Source organism: Calypte anna, chromosome 13 (assembly GCF_003957555.1).
Source record: "Calypte anna isolate BGI_N300 chromosome 13, bCalAnn1_v1.p, whole genome shotgun sequence".
Taxonomy (NCBI): domain Eukaryota; kingdom Metazoa; phylum Chordata; class Aves; order Apodiformes; family Trochilidae; genus Calypte; species Calypte anna.
The window spans coordinates 10,611,658-10,629,487 of record NC_044259.1 but is presented as its reverse complement, the minus strand read 5'-3'; the positions used below and the strand labels follow the sequence as shown (position 1 = coordinate 10,629,487).

Genomic DNA, 17,830 nt, shown 5'->3' with positions numbered 1-17,830 from the left:
GCCTGTATTTATTGTAAATATCCTGACTGAAGTCTTTTGTGTGGTAGTTTGAGAAGAAGCTTTTTGTTGTCACCCTCTTCAACTACACCATTGTACAAGTCTGGGAAGAAATTGAGATCTCATCTGTGGTGAAAAAATCTGTCTTAGAAAAAGAGATGGAATACAGTAAGGGTAAAAATAGCCTGAAAATGGGTTTTCAGTGAGAACGTAAGTTTTCTGGAGATCTTATAATCTTCACCACCAACAAAGGGCTCTTAAATGCTATGGGACTTTAATTATTTTTTTCTCAGTAGTAGTAGATTCAGTCCATCAGTGCTCATTTCCCAAAAGTGATGCTCTCCCCGACCCCATGGTCGCAACATGACCCTGAGTCCTTTGCTTCAAACAAATCCAGCATCTTTGGCAGCTTTCTCTGGAAGAACCCAGCTCACCTCACCCTTAGACCTTTCCCAGAAGCAGGAAAATTCAAGGGGAGTTTTGCAACTGAGCAGGATGAAACTCTTGAGTGTTTGTGCTAGGCACTCTACCACGGCCGTACCACAGGCTCGAGAGCTCTTCTGCTGGAATCAACAAGCCCCTTATCCCAGTACTCCACATATGCAAAGCTCCTTTTTGAATTAAGCAGATAAGATACATGCAAAAGAAGCAACCAGTTTGTTGGCATAGTAATAGCATTAAAAGTCATTATACTGTTAAGCATCAAAGATACTGAGCTTGGGCCACAGTTCTCCCCAGCTGGAAGCAGTGAGTGATGGCTGCAGCCTCTGGGCAGGCCAGTGCTAACCAAAGGTGCACATCTGTTGTCTGTGCCCAGCTATGAGGAACCAGCATCCACAGCTGCTCTAAAGCTACTACTGAAACTTTTAGGTCTTCCCCTAGACCTGACTGTTTGCCAGATTCTTATTAAGATGCCACACCTAAAGGCAGAGACTGTCACATCAAATGAGGGGTGAAAACGATGGGCTTAACCCCCCCCCCCCGTGAGGAGCTCAGACATTGCCCCTGGGGGCAAGTGGAGATGCTGCTCTTGGAATGATAAGTCCTGTGGTGGCTGTGGACCAGCTCCACCTTCCCTATGACATGCCTACCTGGTAAAAATGAGCACAAATATTTACCAAAATTGAGAGGGGAATATCTTAGTGAAATCACATGGCTTCCTGGCTGTGCCTTTCAATTTTTGATAAATCCCTTAGTGAAAACATAGGCAATATGTCACTATAGGTACCTTTCTAATTAAACTGAGAACAAACCACATCTATCCCTCAATGTCCAGCACTCTTTCTCCTGGGTGCACTTTGCAGTGCTGGGTTTGATCTATGAGCTACTTGTATGGTTTGGTTAACAGCTGCCTTGGAGCCTGCTTGTTTCTCTTCAGGCCATTACAGCAGCAGAGATCGAAGGGATGCTGTGTCAATGACTTCCTGATGCCAAACTGCTGAGAGAGATTTGGGCACTGTTGTCTTACTGGAACTCCAATGCTTAGCCAATAAATTGTGTATGTTCAAGTTAGCATTTAGTGTTAGTGTTAACACTAAGCAGTGTGAGTGAGAATCAAGAGGGTGTGCATCCATCTTAACGAAGGAAAACAAATTTGTGACTGTTAGAGGACATCTTTCCTTTCGTGGAGAAGTATGCAGTTCAGCTTCTGATGAAGAAAATAAATCCCTTTTGTCACCTTTTTCCCTGTCAAACAATGAGAAGCAACAACCCTACTCTTCCCACTACAGCCTGCTGGCAAGAAAGGAAACGTGACTTGGTTACCTGGGGACAGAGAATGGATGGAGATGTGGAACATCCAAGAACCAGAGGCCTCTTCTCTCTGGATTCTTCCACCATGTTTTATGGAATCTACCATCATCTTCCCCATGGGAAGTGGGTTACAATGGGACAGAGAACACCATCACACAGCTGGATGAAGATAAGGGGCTGTACCTTTGTGTGCTACCAAAGAGTCCTTTTGTAGGAAGACAGAAATAAGGAGGGACTGGGAGACCAACTCAAAAATACAAGCTTTCTCTGGGTTTGTGATATTTCTTCATTCTTCCAGATGTCTCATTAAAACTTATTTTAAAAGAGACAATTAGCTTTTACTGAGAATTTACAGTGCTGCTGCATCAAAGTACTTTGGAGTACCTGCTAAATAACAGCTGAGTAATTGGTATCTGTCTCTATTGTCTGTCACAAATAAAATGGACAGGGTGCGAGTCCTGAAGAGATATTGTCTTTATTGAAGAAAGGAAATTAAATTTTAAACAGACTAATTATAAACAACATATAGAAATTAATAGGATTAGCAGTAACTTGACTGGTTTCTTTTAAATTTTTTCTGCTTCCTTCCATATAGTTTTCTTCTGGTTGGCTGTAGAATGGGTTCCCTGGTGACCGAGTTAGAAAAGGCAGAATTAATATTCCTTTCACAAAACCATAGTCAAAAGGCCCTTGTGATTCTTAAAAATGGAAAATGTGGATACATGTCCTCTGAAAACCACAGCCTGATAGTGGGTACAGAACAGCTGCCTCTTCTTCCACGTCCCCTCTAACCTTGCTGCTTCTCCTGGTACTTTGTAAGCAGGTTTTTCTTCTTAAGGTTTTGACTACTGTTTTTTGACTACTCCCCAGCTCTCTCCTTCCAAATGGCAGGATTTCACCTCAGGAAAAGAAGGAAAGAAACAAGACAAGCAGTTAAGGCAGGAGAGTGGCAGGAGAGAATTTTTGATTAATACTTCTTCACAGACTGTGCTTTTATTTGAGACTATACCAATTTCAGTTTTCATAACAATGTATTTTTTCCTTTGACAAGTGCTTATTTCATTTCATATGGTTGTCTAAATAGTTATCACATTGCTAATGTTTCCAGCCAGAAATTACTCCCCAGTGCACCAGATCCAGACCTTCCAGTAATTTGTGTATGTAAATTCAGATTATGATTATGTTCCTATGTAATACTACAGGTAACAAAATGAAAGAGCAGATACAAATTATCTGCATTAAAATCTGCATAAAATATTCACATATGGAAACCTAATTTTTCTTGTTTGCATAAATGTCTGAACATGTGAGATCAATCTTACTTGTATCCATACAGCTCAGCAATGTGTCACATTTATCATGAGACCTAATATCATCTTCCAGTAGTTCATAAAATATGATCACTGGTTGGAGCTGATCAAAATTCAGAACCGTACAATCAGTTGCTTGCCACAGTTGGTTTAAATGCCTTTTTTTTTTTTTTTTTTCCTGGATATCAATTTTTCTCATTTAACAGTCAACTAAACTATAGTGATTTGGGAATTAGCAGCTGAGGACTGTTCAACACAGCAGGATGCTTAATGCAATTAGCATAGTTAATAAAATGTTGGACAGGTGCTTTATACCAGGGGAAAAAAAAGGTAGTGTTCTTATTTGCTCAGGATCAAACAGTTATGTTACCTGGTTTCCCTTAAGAATGATTTTATTCTTAAAATGGAAGGAAATAAAGAACAAAATAAATGATTGAGCTATTACTGGTTGAATTCTACAGTAAGCTTCCTTGTTTTCTACTTCCAGGAGAACAGCTTCAGGAAACATGTACCTACTTGCAGAGGGGCATAGACACAAATATACACTGAAATCAGCAGAGCCTGAAGATTACCCTGGAATATTTAAGAACCAAGTTGCAGCCAGCTCTGAACCATCCACCTTTAATAACCAGTGGAGGACGGGAAATAGAAGAGGGGCCAGAGAGGAGCAGGGATACTGTTCCTCTTTCTTTTGACAAAGCTGATCCTTAGAAATCAAACACTTATCAACTTAGCACCTGGAAAGACAGTAGAAAACCTGAGTCGGTGAGAGACAGCTGAAAACTACTGATCTGTGGAACTGGTGGGAGGAGAAGGTTCCTGCTGAAAGGTCCATGAAGCCTAAGAAAAACAAGGATGTTGCCAATAGGTAAGTGTGCCAGACTGCTTGTATCTTCATTCAAGAGCTCACAAACTGGTGGACTCCCCCATTTAGAGTGAATGTTTTTCTGCATCTCTCCTTGAGATAAAACTAAACTAGTCAATTCTCTGAACTTACTTCTGTGTTGGTTTTAGAGGATGATTGGGTAGCCTGAGTGATAGCCTGTAATTATGGTGGGTCTTTCGACTGAAAAAATCTTAACATTTAGAGGAAAGATCTTAAGAGACAAAAAACCTTAAGAGAGAAAATGCAGAGTCAGGCTGCCAGGCTGCCTGTCCTCTGGAGTCATATTGTTCCAGGTCATGTTGATTTTGTGTTTCTCTCACCTCTTCTATATTTATAACCTTCTAAAAAAAGACTACCATGGCTGAAGTGGAACTGGAAGAAAGCTTCTTTATCCTTGTCCTGCCTCCTAAGCCATCTGTGGCAGCAGCATCTGTGCTCCAGGAATGTGCACAGCTGCCTCTGATGTTATACCTTCCCTGTGCCTTCCCTCTCTGGGGATCCCAACTGAAAGAACAGAAAGAAAGCATATGAAAAATAGTGGCTTGAAGACAAAGCATCACTTCTGTCTCTGTGATCGTGTAGGCTTTCCTGTCTTCTTAGCAGCCATGGGGGTATTAGAGGGTAAGCAAAATCCTGAAGGGACCCAATCAAAGGCAAACCAAGGATGCCCTGTGGCATACACAGCTTGCAAAACCCCCGGTCTTCTTGTGTCCCTCAGAAATCTGTAGGCCACAGTTGTAAAAACAAGGAGCATTTTGCTGTTCCTGCTGAGGAAAAGGCAGAGATCCTGGTGCAGAAGGCTGTGTCAGTGTAGGCAGTTCAGCATGCAGAGTCACCCTCTTGGATCTCAGCTTGCTAATTTTGTTCCAGAGGAAAAACCTGCAAGGGGGAGGCTTGGAGCATGGGCTTGAGGCCAGAATTAATGCTGATGTAGCTCCAGTGTCTGGGTAGGGCTACACCTTTACCCTTTGCATAGGTACAAAGTGATTCTCAGTCTATGGGGGGGTTACCTTGGTACCTTGGAAACATGACACTGTTGTGGGACTGAGCTAACAAGTTGGTTGTTTCTTGAAAGGACCGTAGCCCTTGCCTTCACAGAGAACTACAAGAAGCTGATAGAAGGTGAAGATTGAGATCCTGGACTGAGCAAGAGGAGGGGGCAGGACGAGCTTTCTTTTCAGGGTTAGGGGGCTCATTTCCCACCTGCATTTTGTGTTAATGCTCAGGAATGCATAACCCCTTAGATGCTTGCTGCCTGGGCTGGCATATGGAGAGATGTACAGATGTTCAGGCTGACTGCCACTCCCCTCCACAACCCTGGGCTAGGAGACTATCCCAATCCTGCTTATCTGAAGTATTTACACTCCTCATAGTGCCCAGGTATCAGCAGGCATGGCACAGCCACGTATCAGCTTTGAGTCATCAGGAGGAAGAAGTCTGGTCTGGGGCCTGTAGGGACTAGAAATCATAACCTGGTGTTGGCTGCTTGTCCTCTGCAAGATGAGTTTGTGGGCTTGATCCATTTCCCACCTACACGCATAAAATACCCACACATCCGGCTTGTATTAGCGTGTCCTCATTGGCAATTTCTCTACAGAGGAACCAAAGTGGGGAGAAGTGGAGTGGTTTAACCAGCTGCAGCTCACCTGGCCCCTGAGAGCACAGGTAGAGTGAAGGAGTAGCAGACAGGGGGTGGTGGTCCAGCTCATCCATCCTGTATATCCTCTGTTGCCACCCTACAGCAGTGCTGTGCTCCTGTTCAATAACACAGCCTTGCCTCAACGTTTGTGATGTCCTTTTATTTGTAAAATGGGGATGTTTTGTCCTCCTTTCCTACAAGGGGCCCAGTAATTTTGCTAAGGACTTGCACTTCAAGAAATAAGTAATTAAATGTCACTCCTTATCTTCACCTGCTGTGAATCGAAATCTTCCATTGAAGTCAGAGGTCTCTCAATGTGGGGTTTACAGCAGTGGGGTCCAGGGTTTGTGGGGCTGCGGGTCCGCAGGGCAGGGTCCGGCCACGGTTTGAGCCGGAGGCCCAAGCTCTCCGCTGCCGAGGGAGGGGATTTCGATCAGCGCGACTGCCAAAGCCAATTGTCAGGAAGAGGACGAGATAATTATATTAGGGAACATCTGTACTTCATTAAAAGCCCTGGCGGGGGGGATTCACGCCTGGCCATATTACGCACAGGCGCTTCCAGCTCCTCCACTCTTTCTCTTCACCGCGCTGGGCCGCCGATCCCGCTCCGCCCGCTGCACCTCCCCGACCACCCCGGGGGCTGCACCTGCCCCCGCTCCGGGCCCCCCCCGTTCCGCCGCCGGTCCCATCCCGGGCTCGGCGGGCAGGCGGCGCTCTGCGGCCGGGCTGTGCGGGGGCTCGGGGCGGCGCGGGCTTCGCTTCCTCCTCCTCCTTCTTCTCCTCCTTCTCCTCCGCGGCGGCGGCATCGGGCAGATGCGGCGGATCCTGGGGTGGCTCTCGGCCTCAGCGGGCTCCCGTCCCCCCGCCGCCCTCATGGACGGCAGCGGGGGCAGCAGGCGCGCGTAGCTCGGTGAGTCCCGCCGGTCCGGTCCCGGTCCTGTCCCCTCCCCCGGCACCCTGCCGGCCGGCGCTGCCGCAGCCGGGGATGCTGCCTCCCTCTGCCGCGCTTCTTCGTTTCATTCCCTCGGGCGTAAAAATCCCCCGGCGCCCCACGCGTGTTGTCGGCGGGGGCCCGGCTGGCGCCGGGGCTGGGCTGCGCGGACCGAGTCTCCTCCCGGCTCCGCCACCTGCTCCCTGCGGCGCGGCTCCGGCTGCCTGCGGGAGCTGCGAGAGCGTCGGCTCGGCGGGTTGCTCGCTCCTGCCGGGATGGGGTTTGGGGGAACTGCTTTGGTTGTGTTCTGCCTTCCTCTCTGCTAGAAGTCCTGGGCTGGGGGGGTGCGATTGACTCCCAAGCATTTGTTTCAGGGTAGGACTTTAGCAATATCAGTCTTGGAGTTATTTTCTTTCAGCTAAATTTAATTTACACTGACTCAGCGGTTGTAAGAAGCTCAGGGAAAAACGTCGGTTTGAGGACGGTTTTCTTTACCTTAGGTTTAAAGACCTCTCTCTGAATATTCGGCAATGATTTCTTTTAGTAAAATAATTTTGTTGTGCTTTATTTTTGTTGTCCTTTATTTACTCCTGGAATTTAACAGTCTTCCAGGACAGACGGGCTCGTTAGAAGCTGAAATAATCAGCTCCAAGGCATCTAGGCAGTGCCTTGGTTGTAACAGGTGCAATGTGCATATTCGCCCAAACAATGAAATGGTTTCAGTGTTCAGGTTTATTTGTATGCTCTGCGTTTCTGTGACTAAGGAGAAATTGTCATGCTCTGTTATGTCAAAGATGTGCTTACAGCACACGCGTGTCCGTGGCACCTAATTAACAGGATGGGAGCAGCTGTACACTCCCTGTCAGTGGTGCCTTTAATTCCCAGGGTATTTCTGGGTGACACTGCATAGCTTGGGGGGTTTTGTGGCTTCTGTGAGAACCCATGCTGGGCACTAGTCCCCCAGCAATGCTCTGGCACAACATGAATCACTGGGAGGAGGAAAAGAGAAGTGCAGAGGTAGAACCATTTGTGTCCAGCTTGTGTTCTCCAGGCTTAATGCTCTTTTAATGCAGTTCCTCGCCTCTGTGTTTTCTGAGTGGAGGTGGCTCATCCTGTGTTGTTACTGAAACCTAAAATACTGACACTTATATTCCACAGAAGAAATTTCCTGGGCAAGTGTTTCACAGATCAAAGGATTGTCATTGTTTTAGTAACTTCATGGGCTCCACATTTGAGACTAAAAACCAGTGACATCAAACTGGTAATTGACTTAATGGGAGACGCTCTGGAGTTAGAGCTGTAGATCAGAAGGAAATTAGACTGGAATTTATTACTCTTAAACCAGTAAAGCACAAAGGTTTATTCCAGCTGTGGGATACCTGTGCTCTGTAGTGCAGTCAATGGCACCTCCTGCCTAGAGATGTCTCTGCCCTCCTTAGCACTGACAGATGCAACTTGCTGGTGCTCTGCTCTCCAGGACTCCCACTTATTTTGTTAGGGATGGGAAGAGGAGTGGACTGCCTGTCTGGGATGGGAAAGGATGACTGTGTAAAGGAGTGAGGATGGGGAGTGCATTTATTTGCTACCCTCTGGCTATTTATAGATTACAGCAGGGAAATGGGGAGAGCAAAGGAGGAATCGAGGCTCTAGCCAGGGGAAAGTTCCTGGTAATGGAGGTTTGTTAGAGCTGTCCTCCAGGGCAATATTAGGGGAGGCAAAGAACAAAGTGAAGGCACCAGAGATGTCAAAGAGGTCTTGGCTTGTCAGAGATGCTCTGGGACTTCACAGGCTTGGATTTATGCCTTGCACAAGGTCCAGTGCTTGTTCTTCCAGGAAAATAGTAAGAAGGAAATTCACAGTGGCATCTTCTGGGTCATTCAGTCCTCTTCAGATATTTCTCTCAGTCAGGGGGTGTCTTGCCAGCTCCTGCTGATGAGCTGCAATAGCAGTGAGCTTCATGTTGTTTAGTGGTACTTACAACCTTGGGACTGGGAATTGTTTAGCAAAGGAGGCAGACAAACAAAAGCAGCATTTCTACCACTGTGTTAACTTCCCTTGGGCTTCTTACAGCCTCCCCCAGTGATGTAATTCCATCCCTCATGGTCCTCGGTTTACGGCAGGTGAAGGTAGGGAAATGCTTCAGCCTCCTCTGAGGCACAATATTTTGTATAGTTCCAATTCAGCCAACCAAGAAAAATAATTACCTTGTTAACCCTTTGTCAGGTGTGCTTGAGATGGTTCCCTCTACTTCGTCAGGTGATGTGCAGTTAAAATGCAGCAGACTTCACAAGAAACTGTTAGTTGAGAACATTTCTGTTACACCACCAAGTCAGCTTACCTAATGATGTTTGTTCAGTTGAAAGGATTTCAAGTGTTATTTAATCAAAATTGAGGACAATATTCTTAAAGGATTCTTTTAAAATCCTCTGAAATAATTAGCAGCCGTATTTAGCATCTTGGGCGATTTACTCTGGTGAGAGTGATTTGTGCTTTTCTCATTGCTGGCAAAGGGGGATGTTGCTGTGAGTAAGCTGGATAGTATTTACAGATCTGTTAAGGCAATCAGGCTCTGGAGAGTGGTCCTTTAATTGCCTGAGGCTTTTCTTGCTATATGTCCTTGTTTACCAGAGTTTTGAAAATCCTCTCTGGAAAGCAGCAATGCTGCAGATGCTGCTCTGGCCAGGGATATGTCCATGCTGCAGGCACAGGTGTAATTTGAAGCAATCTCTTCTCTGCAGGAGTGTGTCCATGGCCACGTGGAGCTCAGTGCACCCTAATGTGACAGGTACCTGCTCTTGACCTGCTGAGTTCACCTGCAGAAGGAGCATTGTGTTCTTGCTCCACTAACTTGATGCACCTGCAGGGAATGGGTCAAGGAGAGGTTGATGCCGGAGCAGAGAATTTTGGACACCCTGGCCAGCAAGGACAGGAGACTCATTGTCCCAAGCCATTAGCTAGGTCCAGGAGCTTAGTAGGGTGTAAAAACAAGCTTGGTATTTCAGGGAGGTAAAATGAGAGAGGGCAGTGTGTGCTCAAAATGAACAAAGCTTTAAGGGGGGTGGGGGGTGTGTCTAAAGAGAGCCATCAACAGCAAGGCACATGGTGTTTGTGAGGTCTTAGTGGCCTGTCTGCCAGGGAAGACCTGTTCTCTCACAGTAGACAGATAATAACTGAATAGATTACTAGTATCAGATGAATTCATAACCTTAAGTTTTAACTTGTGTGGTGAGTTTGTTAGTAAACTTCATTTATTCTTTTTTTTTTTTTTCATTTCCTTGCTCAAGGTCTACTTTGCCTTTGGAACAATAGGTCAATACTCTGGGGTTCTTCTTTCTCGTAGCATCACATTGCTTATGTTAGAAATGTTTTGTCTAAGCAAACTCACTTCAGACACTTTTCCCACCTGCCAGTTTCTCCAGGGATGCAGAAGCTTAGCAGGTGTGTAGCAAAGGCCTTTGCTAGTCCAATGTTTGCTTATGTCCTAAATGTAACTTGTGGGAATTTGTGTTTGGTTTGGAGCTGGGGAGACTTTTCTCTTTTACCCTCTTTATAGATTCAGAGGATTTAAGCATATGATTAATGTTAAACGTATGAATATTCTCTTTGGACTCGTTTTTTGGATCAAAGGCAGAGTGCTCAGTATGGAGCCCACAGCCACTAAATGCAGGGAGCTGCTCTGCTGCTCTGCTTGTCTAAGTGGAATATAAGATATGAGTACTTTGGACTTGGACTTATATCTGTCTGTGCCCCAAATCCCTCTGTGAACTGCTGGTTTGATGTTCCTTATCTCCAAAGTGCTTACAGGCTTTAACAAACTTTGGTGATACTCCTGTGACATGTTGTTATCCCCATTTTTCCAGATGGAGATGCTGAAAGTTGGGTGATCTGCTGAGACCGCTGAAAGTTGGGTGATCTGCTGAGACCACTGCAGGTTGTTGATGGAGCTGGGCATTGGACTAGAAACCTTTAATCCCCAGCTCTGTAAGGCAGCATTTGCTTAAACATTGCAATCTTTCACATGATCAGAACCCTCCCCAGATTTCCATCTCAACACAAAGACTCCTCTGCTGGATCAGACTCCAATCCAAAATCCAGTCTGTCTGCAGCAGTGACTAGTGGCCTGTCACAGGAAAGCCTGTCAGAAAATATTGTACCTCTACTGGCTCTCAGCCTTGATGGATGTTGCAAAGAGAGCTGCTGTGTCTAAGCTTCTGTAACCTGAACAGTTGCAGCTTAGAGAAAGAGGGATTTATCCATCTTCTCTCCTGTAATTGCAGTGAATCTTGACTTCTTGATGATTTAAAAATACTCCACATGCCTCTAGAGCACAGAGAGCCTGAGTCCACACATTTAAATATAGACACACTAGGTGTGTGTGCCTCTGAGCTGGCAAATGAATCAGTTTCCAAATCTGAAGTTTGCGTAGCATCACTTTTGGCTCCCAAGTTGTTGGAGTTTTTTGCCTGGTTTTGTTTTGCTTCATTTCCTGAAGTTTGAAGAATTTTCAGAAGAGAACAGGCAGACTTCAAACACAGACAAATGTGCCTTGTGCTGATCTCACAGGCTTTGCTCCAAGGGCAGTGCTGAGGTGAGAGGCTCACACCTGCCTCCTTTGCTGCTTTGCCCTGCATCACTAAGACCCTCCTGGACCACTGTGGGGTGCTGGGGTCTGAGGAAGTTGCTGTGGCCAGGGAGGTTGGTGCTGATACAGGAACTGTGACAAAAGCAAGATTCCCTGTGTTTTGAAGTTTTCCTTTGAGAAATGCTGTTCATCAAAATCCCGTGTTTTGTGTTATAAGGCAAGTGACAAATTTGGATCAATTCCTGAGTTCCCTGTGGGATAGCTGCCTGATGTACCTGGCTGCACAAACCTGTGTGAGGGACAGACCAGCCCTAATTGGGAATTTACCACCTTTATGTGTTTTGTGAATGAAACACAACCATCCTGAGCTTTCACATGCATATAATGGCAGCTTTCCCTCTTTCCTTTTATCCTCTCTAAGGAACCTGTGTTCTTCTGAACTAATGCTCCCTTCCATAAATGACCCAATCAGACTTCATCACTGCTTGTTAAATCAGAAACTTCATTAGTTAATAGCTGTGCTTTTCTTCCTTTTTGTCCTTACTACAGCTAAGCTCATGGCATTTGCAGACAGACTTGTTAGTCATTAATATTCTTTGTATTCTTCATCTTTGGCTTCAGAAGAGAAGGCCTTTCATCTTTTGCTTTGCTTTGTTTTTTAGAAGAAGCCAAGTTTGGAGGAAAAAAGAAACAAAAAAAACATTTCTCTCCTGCTTTCTTATAAGCTTCCAAGCAGTCTCCCCTGCTGACTTTGTACTTTCACAGTAGACAAACATTGACTTTGTTTCCACAGAATATAGCTGGTTTATTTTTTTTTTTTTAGTTTACCTTTAGTTATGCAGCTTGAGAGGATTAATTAGCAGTGGCTGTCTATTTTGCTGAAAATTCTCATTCTTTCCCCAATTTTTACATCAGGTTTATTGTACCTCATTCAAGTGTAGAGAACATAAGCATGTGTCTAAACTTAGGAAAATTGTGATGAGTTTCCCTGGTTTGGAGCCTAGGAGATGACTGTGATTCATCTGTGGATTCTTAGTCTCTTCTTTAAAAGAAATCAAAATGCTGATACCAGGAATATCTCTCAGCTCTGCCTACCTGGACTGAAATGTGCACAGGCAAGTACAGTAATAAACCATGTTCTTCAGCTGGGGAAGGCTTTCTTTTCACCTCTAAATGCTCATTATTTGTAAGTGGTGAAATCCAGAGCCTTTGCTAATCTTCAGTGCCAACTGAAAGGAAGATGGAGAGGCACAGCATTTGGTCTGTGTGATCATATGGAATCTCACAGCTCATTTCTGAAGAGCAGGACCAAAAGCAAAAAAAAAAAAAAAAACCCTCTGACCTGGGCTATGTGTTTTGTTCCTGGTATAAAAATTACTTGAGGTTCATTGCATGCTTTTCTGAATGTGCCAGGAGTTCATATCCATTCAGCTCAGGTTTCCTCACTCAGAGCTCTGATGCAGTGCATATCACAGTGCCATCATTAAGTGTGATTACTGCATTTTTGACCTATTTAAAAGTGTCTGGCTGTGAAATTCCAAAGATTCTAATTTGAGCTATGAAACATATTATGTGCTGCCACATATTTCATGGCTCATTTCCTGATTGCAGTGATTTTGAACACGTATGGATGGTATGTTCCAATGGATGTGTAAACATCCCATCCCATGGGAAGCCTGGTCACCTGGGCTTTGCTGCTGTGCCAAGCTGGAGAGAGGAGAGATTTCAGATCCTTTCAGCCTCTTTGGAGAGACTGCCTGCTCAAGCCTCACGTACTCGTGTTGCACATCAGGCACAGGATTTGTGCTGTTTTTCCAGGCATGTGTATACATTAAAAAGCATTTCAGATGTTCAGTGTATATTGCTTCAAAACACCAGCAATACAAGTTTTGTAAAGGAGTTACTGAATGGTTACTCAGCTCTGGAGGTGATTTGGATCCTTCTGTCTGTCTCCCAAGTGAGAAGTTGGGTGTGGGACTGGCTAAGCCCTGGTAGATGTCATTGCACAGGGTATGTAACTGGGAGAGCACCAGCTCCTCGTTTGTAGTTGTCTTATTTCTTAATGTGGTGTAGTAAATTTATAAATGTACACAAACATCTATAAAGCATTTAATTCAGAAGCTGACAGACTGCATTGTGCATTTGGAAATTGCTGATTTGGGGTTGGCTTTGTTCTTTAGGATAACTTCATTGTCTGATAGCAGGCATTTTAAAACAATAAATAGATCACATGAGAACTGTATGTCCATTAGTGATTCTGCTTATAAAACCTTAGTCTCTTCATTTCATCATGAAAAACCTGTGCAACAACTTTTTTGTTTGTTATGCTACAGTTATTACCTATTATTGGGTCATTTCAAGAAGATCATTATTTGTAAGCTGGTGTTATGTGGGTTAGAAGCTTGTACCCCAGCATTGTGTAGTCCAGCAGAAGTATTTGAGGGTATAGATTGTTAGGAAAATGTGCAAGAGCTTTGTGTACGTAGGGATGGTTACAACTAAGTCTTTCTTGTGGCATTATTCACAAACCTTTCTCTTCTGGGGTATAGCAGTGCTAACAGCTGTCCAGTTTGTGTGTTACAGCAAGGACCTTCCTAAGTGGAACCACAAATGACAGCAGAATTATGATTAAAGGGGAGTCAGTCCTGATGGTGAGCCCAGCATAAAATATAAGTCTGGCTGTGGTTAGGAGAATGTGCCCATCTAATAAGCAGCTTAACTTGGGATATTACTGTGAAATAGAAGCATGAAATATGTGATAGGAATAGTAGGCTGGATTCCCCTGTCACTTCGTATTTACATTCCTGGAGCTACCCTGAATTACTTCTGAATTACACCCAAGTGAATGAGAGGTGGATTTCTACTTGTCAACACCTAGAATTGAAGTTTTCATAGCAGATAGAATGCAGTCAGTAAGATTAAGTGGTCCAAATGTTTGATTTTTCCTGATCTGAAGCTAACTGCCACCACTTCATTCAACAACATTAAAGAAAATGGGTGGTGTTCCTTTCTCATTAATGGGAGTTGGATTGTGCATTAAATGCCAATTTCAGCAGAAATATTAGCAAATACTAAGGCCTGATCCACAGCATGTTGCAGTCAATAAATCAGCAATTGCTGATCTAGGAGGGCTGAGATGGAGAGTGTTTGTCTTGAATACTGCTTCTCAAGTTTTCTGAAACCAGTTACATTGAGATAAATGCAGTGATTTTTTTTTTTTTTTTTCATGTCCAGTGAAGCTACTAAAAATTTCTCTTCTTCACTGAGAATAAACTGTGGCTTGCTGTGCCTGGATGGGGAAAAGCTCCTTTGACTATAAATAGCCTGCTGAATGTTTGTGTTCTAAAGGAGGTGTTCAACCAAGCACTGCCACAGTGTTTCCACGCTGCTTTAAATCACTTCCTAATAGTTTCTATTAGAGATACCCAGAGTTTACTTTTTCCAGGCTTTTCCGTGTTTGATTTTAAGATTGTTGTGCCTCCTCCCCCCACCCCAGCAGGATTCTCTTCCTTCACAAGCCACTTCCAAATGTGCCCGTGGTATGTAGCAGAAAGAAAAGCCTATTGTATTAGGCTGCATGTTTGGGTGTTTCAGCAAGCAGCCTAAGAATTCTTAATTTCTGTCATGCACACCTTCAATCTTGGATGTTTTGACAAGGCCCTTTTCAAAACTCTTCTGGCAAGTGATTTTTATGAGCACATGTGGGGAGGGACGTGTAACGTGGTTGAGGTAGTGAGCACTGGGAAGATGCATGACAACTGCTTTGTGTAAGCTGAGCTGTGTTCTGAGGAACAAGTGGTTCATTGAGATGACAAATGGAGCAGCAGAGGTGCAGCTGGGCTGCAAGGGATGTTTGGTAGTAAACATACAGCTGAGCAGCTTGGGGAGAGCCTTCTGCAATGCTAAGAATAATAAAAGAGCGTTTGCTCTCAGCAGATGAAAGGATTTTATATGGTGGTCAATATAAACAGTCTCCTGTTTGCATTTGAGCATTTGACCTAATTTTCATTGGTTTAATTAAATCAAGTTCTCGGAGCTTGATTTGCAGATAGTTTTCTGGTAGTGGCTTTAGAGCCAGTGGATTTTAAAGCAAGTAAGTGGCCTCTGCTGTCTCCCTTGCAGGGTGGGGTGGCTGGTGATAATTAATGCATTTATCAATGCACATTTCCACGTTGGAGATGGCCTGTTATCCACTTCTGATAGATGGAAACAGAGGGGCAGGGAGATTGCATGACTTGTCCAGAGTTGTTGTTGTCAGTCAGCAAAACCCAACTGCAAAGCCTTGAGGTTTTGTTACATTCCCAGCTTGGGCTGGGAGTGCTGAAGTGACCCTTGGTGCTGGCACTGTGGGAGCCAGTGCTGGTTTCTTGGCTTTTCAGCTGGTGAGATGATGTGTGCTAACATCCCACCCCTCTGATTAGTTTTGGTTTATCTCACTTGAGTTTGAATGTGTGTTGGCTTTTCTCAGTAGATCAAGAAAAAAACCAGAATTGCTGATTTCCTCATTTAGAAATATTTGACCTTAAGATATGAACATGTCAAGGATGTGACTTTGAAATAATGGGAACTTGTATTTCAAGACTAATTTAGTTAATATCTGCATTTTATTTATGTGTATCTTCTTATTTTTACTAATTACTGTGTCAAGTAACTAGTTCAGTGAGGCCAGCTTAAAACAGAAATGACAATAGAATCTTGGGAAGAAGAAAAAGTGTTTTTTTTTCTGGATGTGAACACACAGGACTCATGTGTTAGAATTGCTAAACCCACTGGACCCTCCCACCATTGGTACTTTTTTCATAAAAACAAAGGTGCTGTCAGTGCAAGTCACTTTTTCACCAAAAGGGTCATTTACCTTTCATAAAAAATAATGAGCTGTATAAATATTCTCCATATGCTGCTACGGGATGATATTAGTGAAATATGTCAGTGTTTGTAGTGTGTGCAGCCTCAGGTTTTATGACACCACTTGAAAAATACAAGACATTCATATGAGTTATTTGGAAGGTGGTGACAAGACTGTGACATAGCTATGTCTTAAACTGGGTGTTTTCAAGCACTGAGTGGAGAGAAAAAAGCATGTGAGACCCCCAGTGCTGGGGAAACAAACTTCAGCACATGTGCTGCTACAAAGATGGCTGTGGGGCTTTCCAGTTTGCTGGATTTGTCTTTCCAGTGGGACATGTGCTTACAGAGACCAAGCAGATGGCTATGGAGATCTTTCCTTCGTGGCCTCTAGAGATTTGAAAGCAGTTGTTTGGGTTTTTTTTTCACAGCTTACATAGTATTTGGGTTTTGCCATGCCAAGGTATTTCCCATCCATGTCTTTACTGAGCTTCTTGGATCATCTGAATATTGCCAAGACTTACTCAGCAGTAGAAAGCCAGACACAGAAGAATCTAAGAAAGGTTATCTTTGATCCCTTAATCAACTTAGACTTTCACCTGATGGTGCTGGCTACAGAAGAATGATTTGGATTTGAAGTAAACCTCCCAATGCCTGTTTCAATTCTTCCTTTTCTCAAAGCTCTTCTTGAAGAATGAACTATGTAAGGAGGAGTTGCTGTATGCAAATCTGAGATGAAACCTTTTGTCTTTCCAACATTTGCTATTTGCATTGCTCAAAAAGTGGTTGTGGTTTCCCAGCTTTGGACTCTGGCTATGAAAACACCCTGGCTGAGAGTGTTGATGCATCATGTAGGGTCTCCAGGTTCAGCATTTGTGAAACAGGAGATTTGGGATGGGATTGAGAGGACCTGGGAGCAGATGATTTGTACCACAGGCAGCAGCACAAGGTGGGGCCTCTGTGGGTTAATGAATATTCAGCTCTGTCTAGCAGTAACTTGTATCCTGCATCCATGAGCATCTTTGTGAGAGTCTGAGCTGCAGACAGGGCAGCTGGTTCCCAGTCCATGAATTTGTGACTGGATGGGTGAGTGTCCTTCAATCAGGGCTCTGCTGGTCACCCAGCATTTGCAATATGATTATTTCTTTTAGTTGTTTGGTTCTAATTATTTTCCTCTTGAAAGTCTTTACTCAGTGCTGGCTACTTGTATCTGGTTGTCCATGTTGTATTTTGTACATGCTGATATCTTCCCTGGGAAAGAATTGTAATAAATTTGTGCACGCAGCAGTCCCTAAATTAATCTCTGTTTGTGGCAGGAGTTTCAAAGAGCACATACGTCTGAGAAACATTGTGATTGTTGCATGAGATGGTAATTTTAATGCATGGAAGATCAGCATCTGATTTATTTTTGTTAGTGAAGATGAAAATTTCTAAGATGGTTGAAGTAGGGCGTAAAATAAATAGCTCTAATCTCATTCCATGAGGAATATTAACTTCAAATTTTGTATTTCTTTCCTTTCCTAAGTCACTGTAAAATGCTTAGTGTGAGGTGTGAGTCTTTGTTCTGTCATGTTTATGTAGAAAGGTTTCTCTTTCTTTTTTCATGCTCATAATAGGAAAAAGTCTATTTTCATTTCTGTAGTGTTTTATGCAACATAGAAGTTCCAGTTCCTCTGATCAGAAGGATGTCTCAGTTTTTAACCAGCACACAGAAATGTGCATTTATCCCAGTGGACAAAAGCACGTTAAGAAATGCTTTCCCAAACAGGACACTGCAGGTGATTTCTGTTTAAAATATAAAAGAATGCAAAATCAAAGATTTTCTACCAGCAAAATCCACAGGCAGACAGAAGGCAGGGCTGATATAAGGGACTATTCCTACTCTTAT

At 43.8% G+C, this 17,830-nt stretch overlaps 1 protein-coding gene across 2 annotated transcripts in view; it reads left to right on the top strand.

Annotated features, from left to right (window-relative positions):
- Positions 1 to 6,231: 6,231 nt before the first annotated feature.
- Positions 6,232 to 17,830, top strand: part of RASGEF1C (RasGEF domain family member 1C) — a 69,758-nt gene continuing 58,159 nt past the window's right edge. Inside the window, exon 1 of one of the 2 annotated variants that reach the window (XM_008502033.2) lies at positions 6,232 to 6,494. The gene's annotated coding sequence lies outside the window, so the exon portion shown is untranslated. The remainder of the gene's footprint in view (positions 6,495 to 17,830) is intronic. The other variant, XM_030459337.1, reaches the window with a different exon arrangement.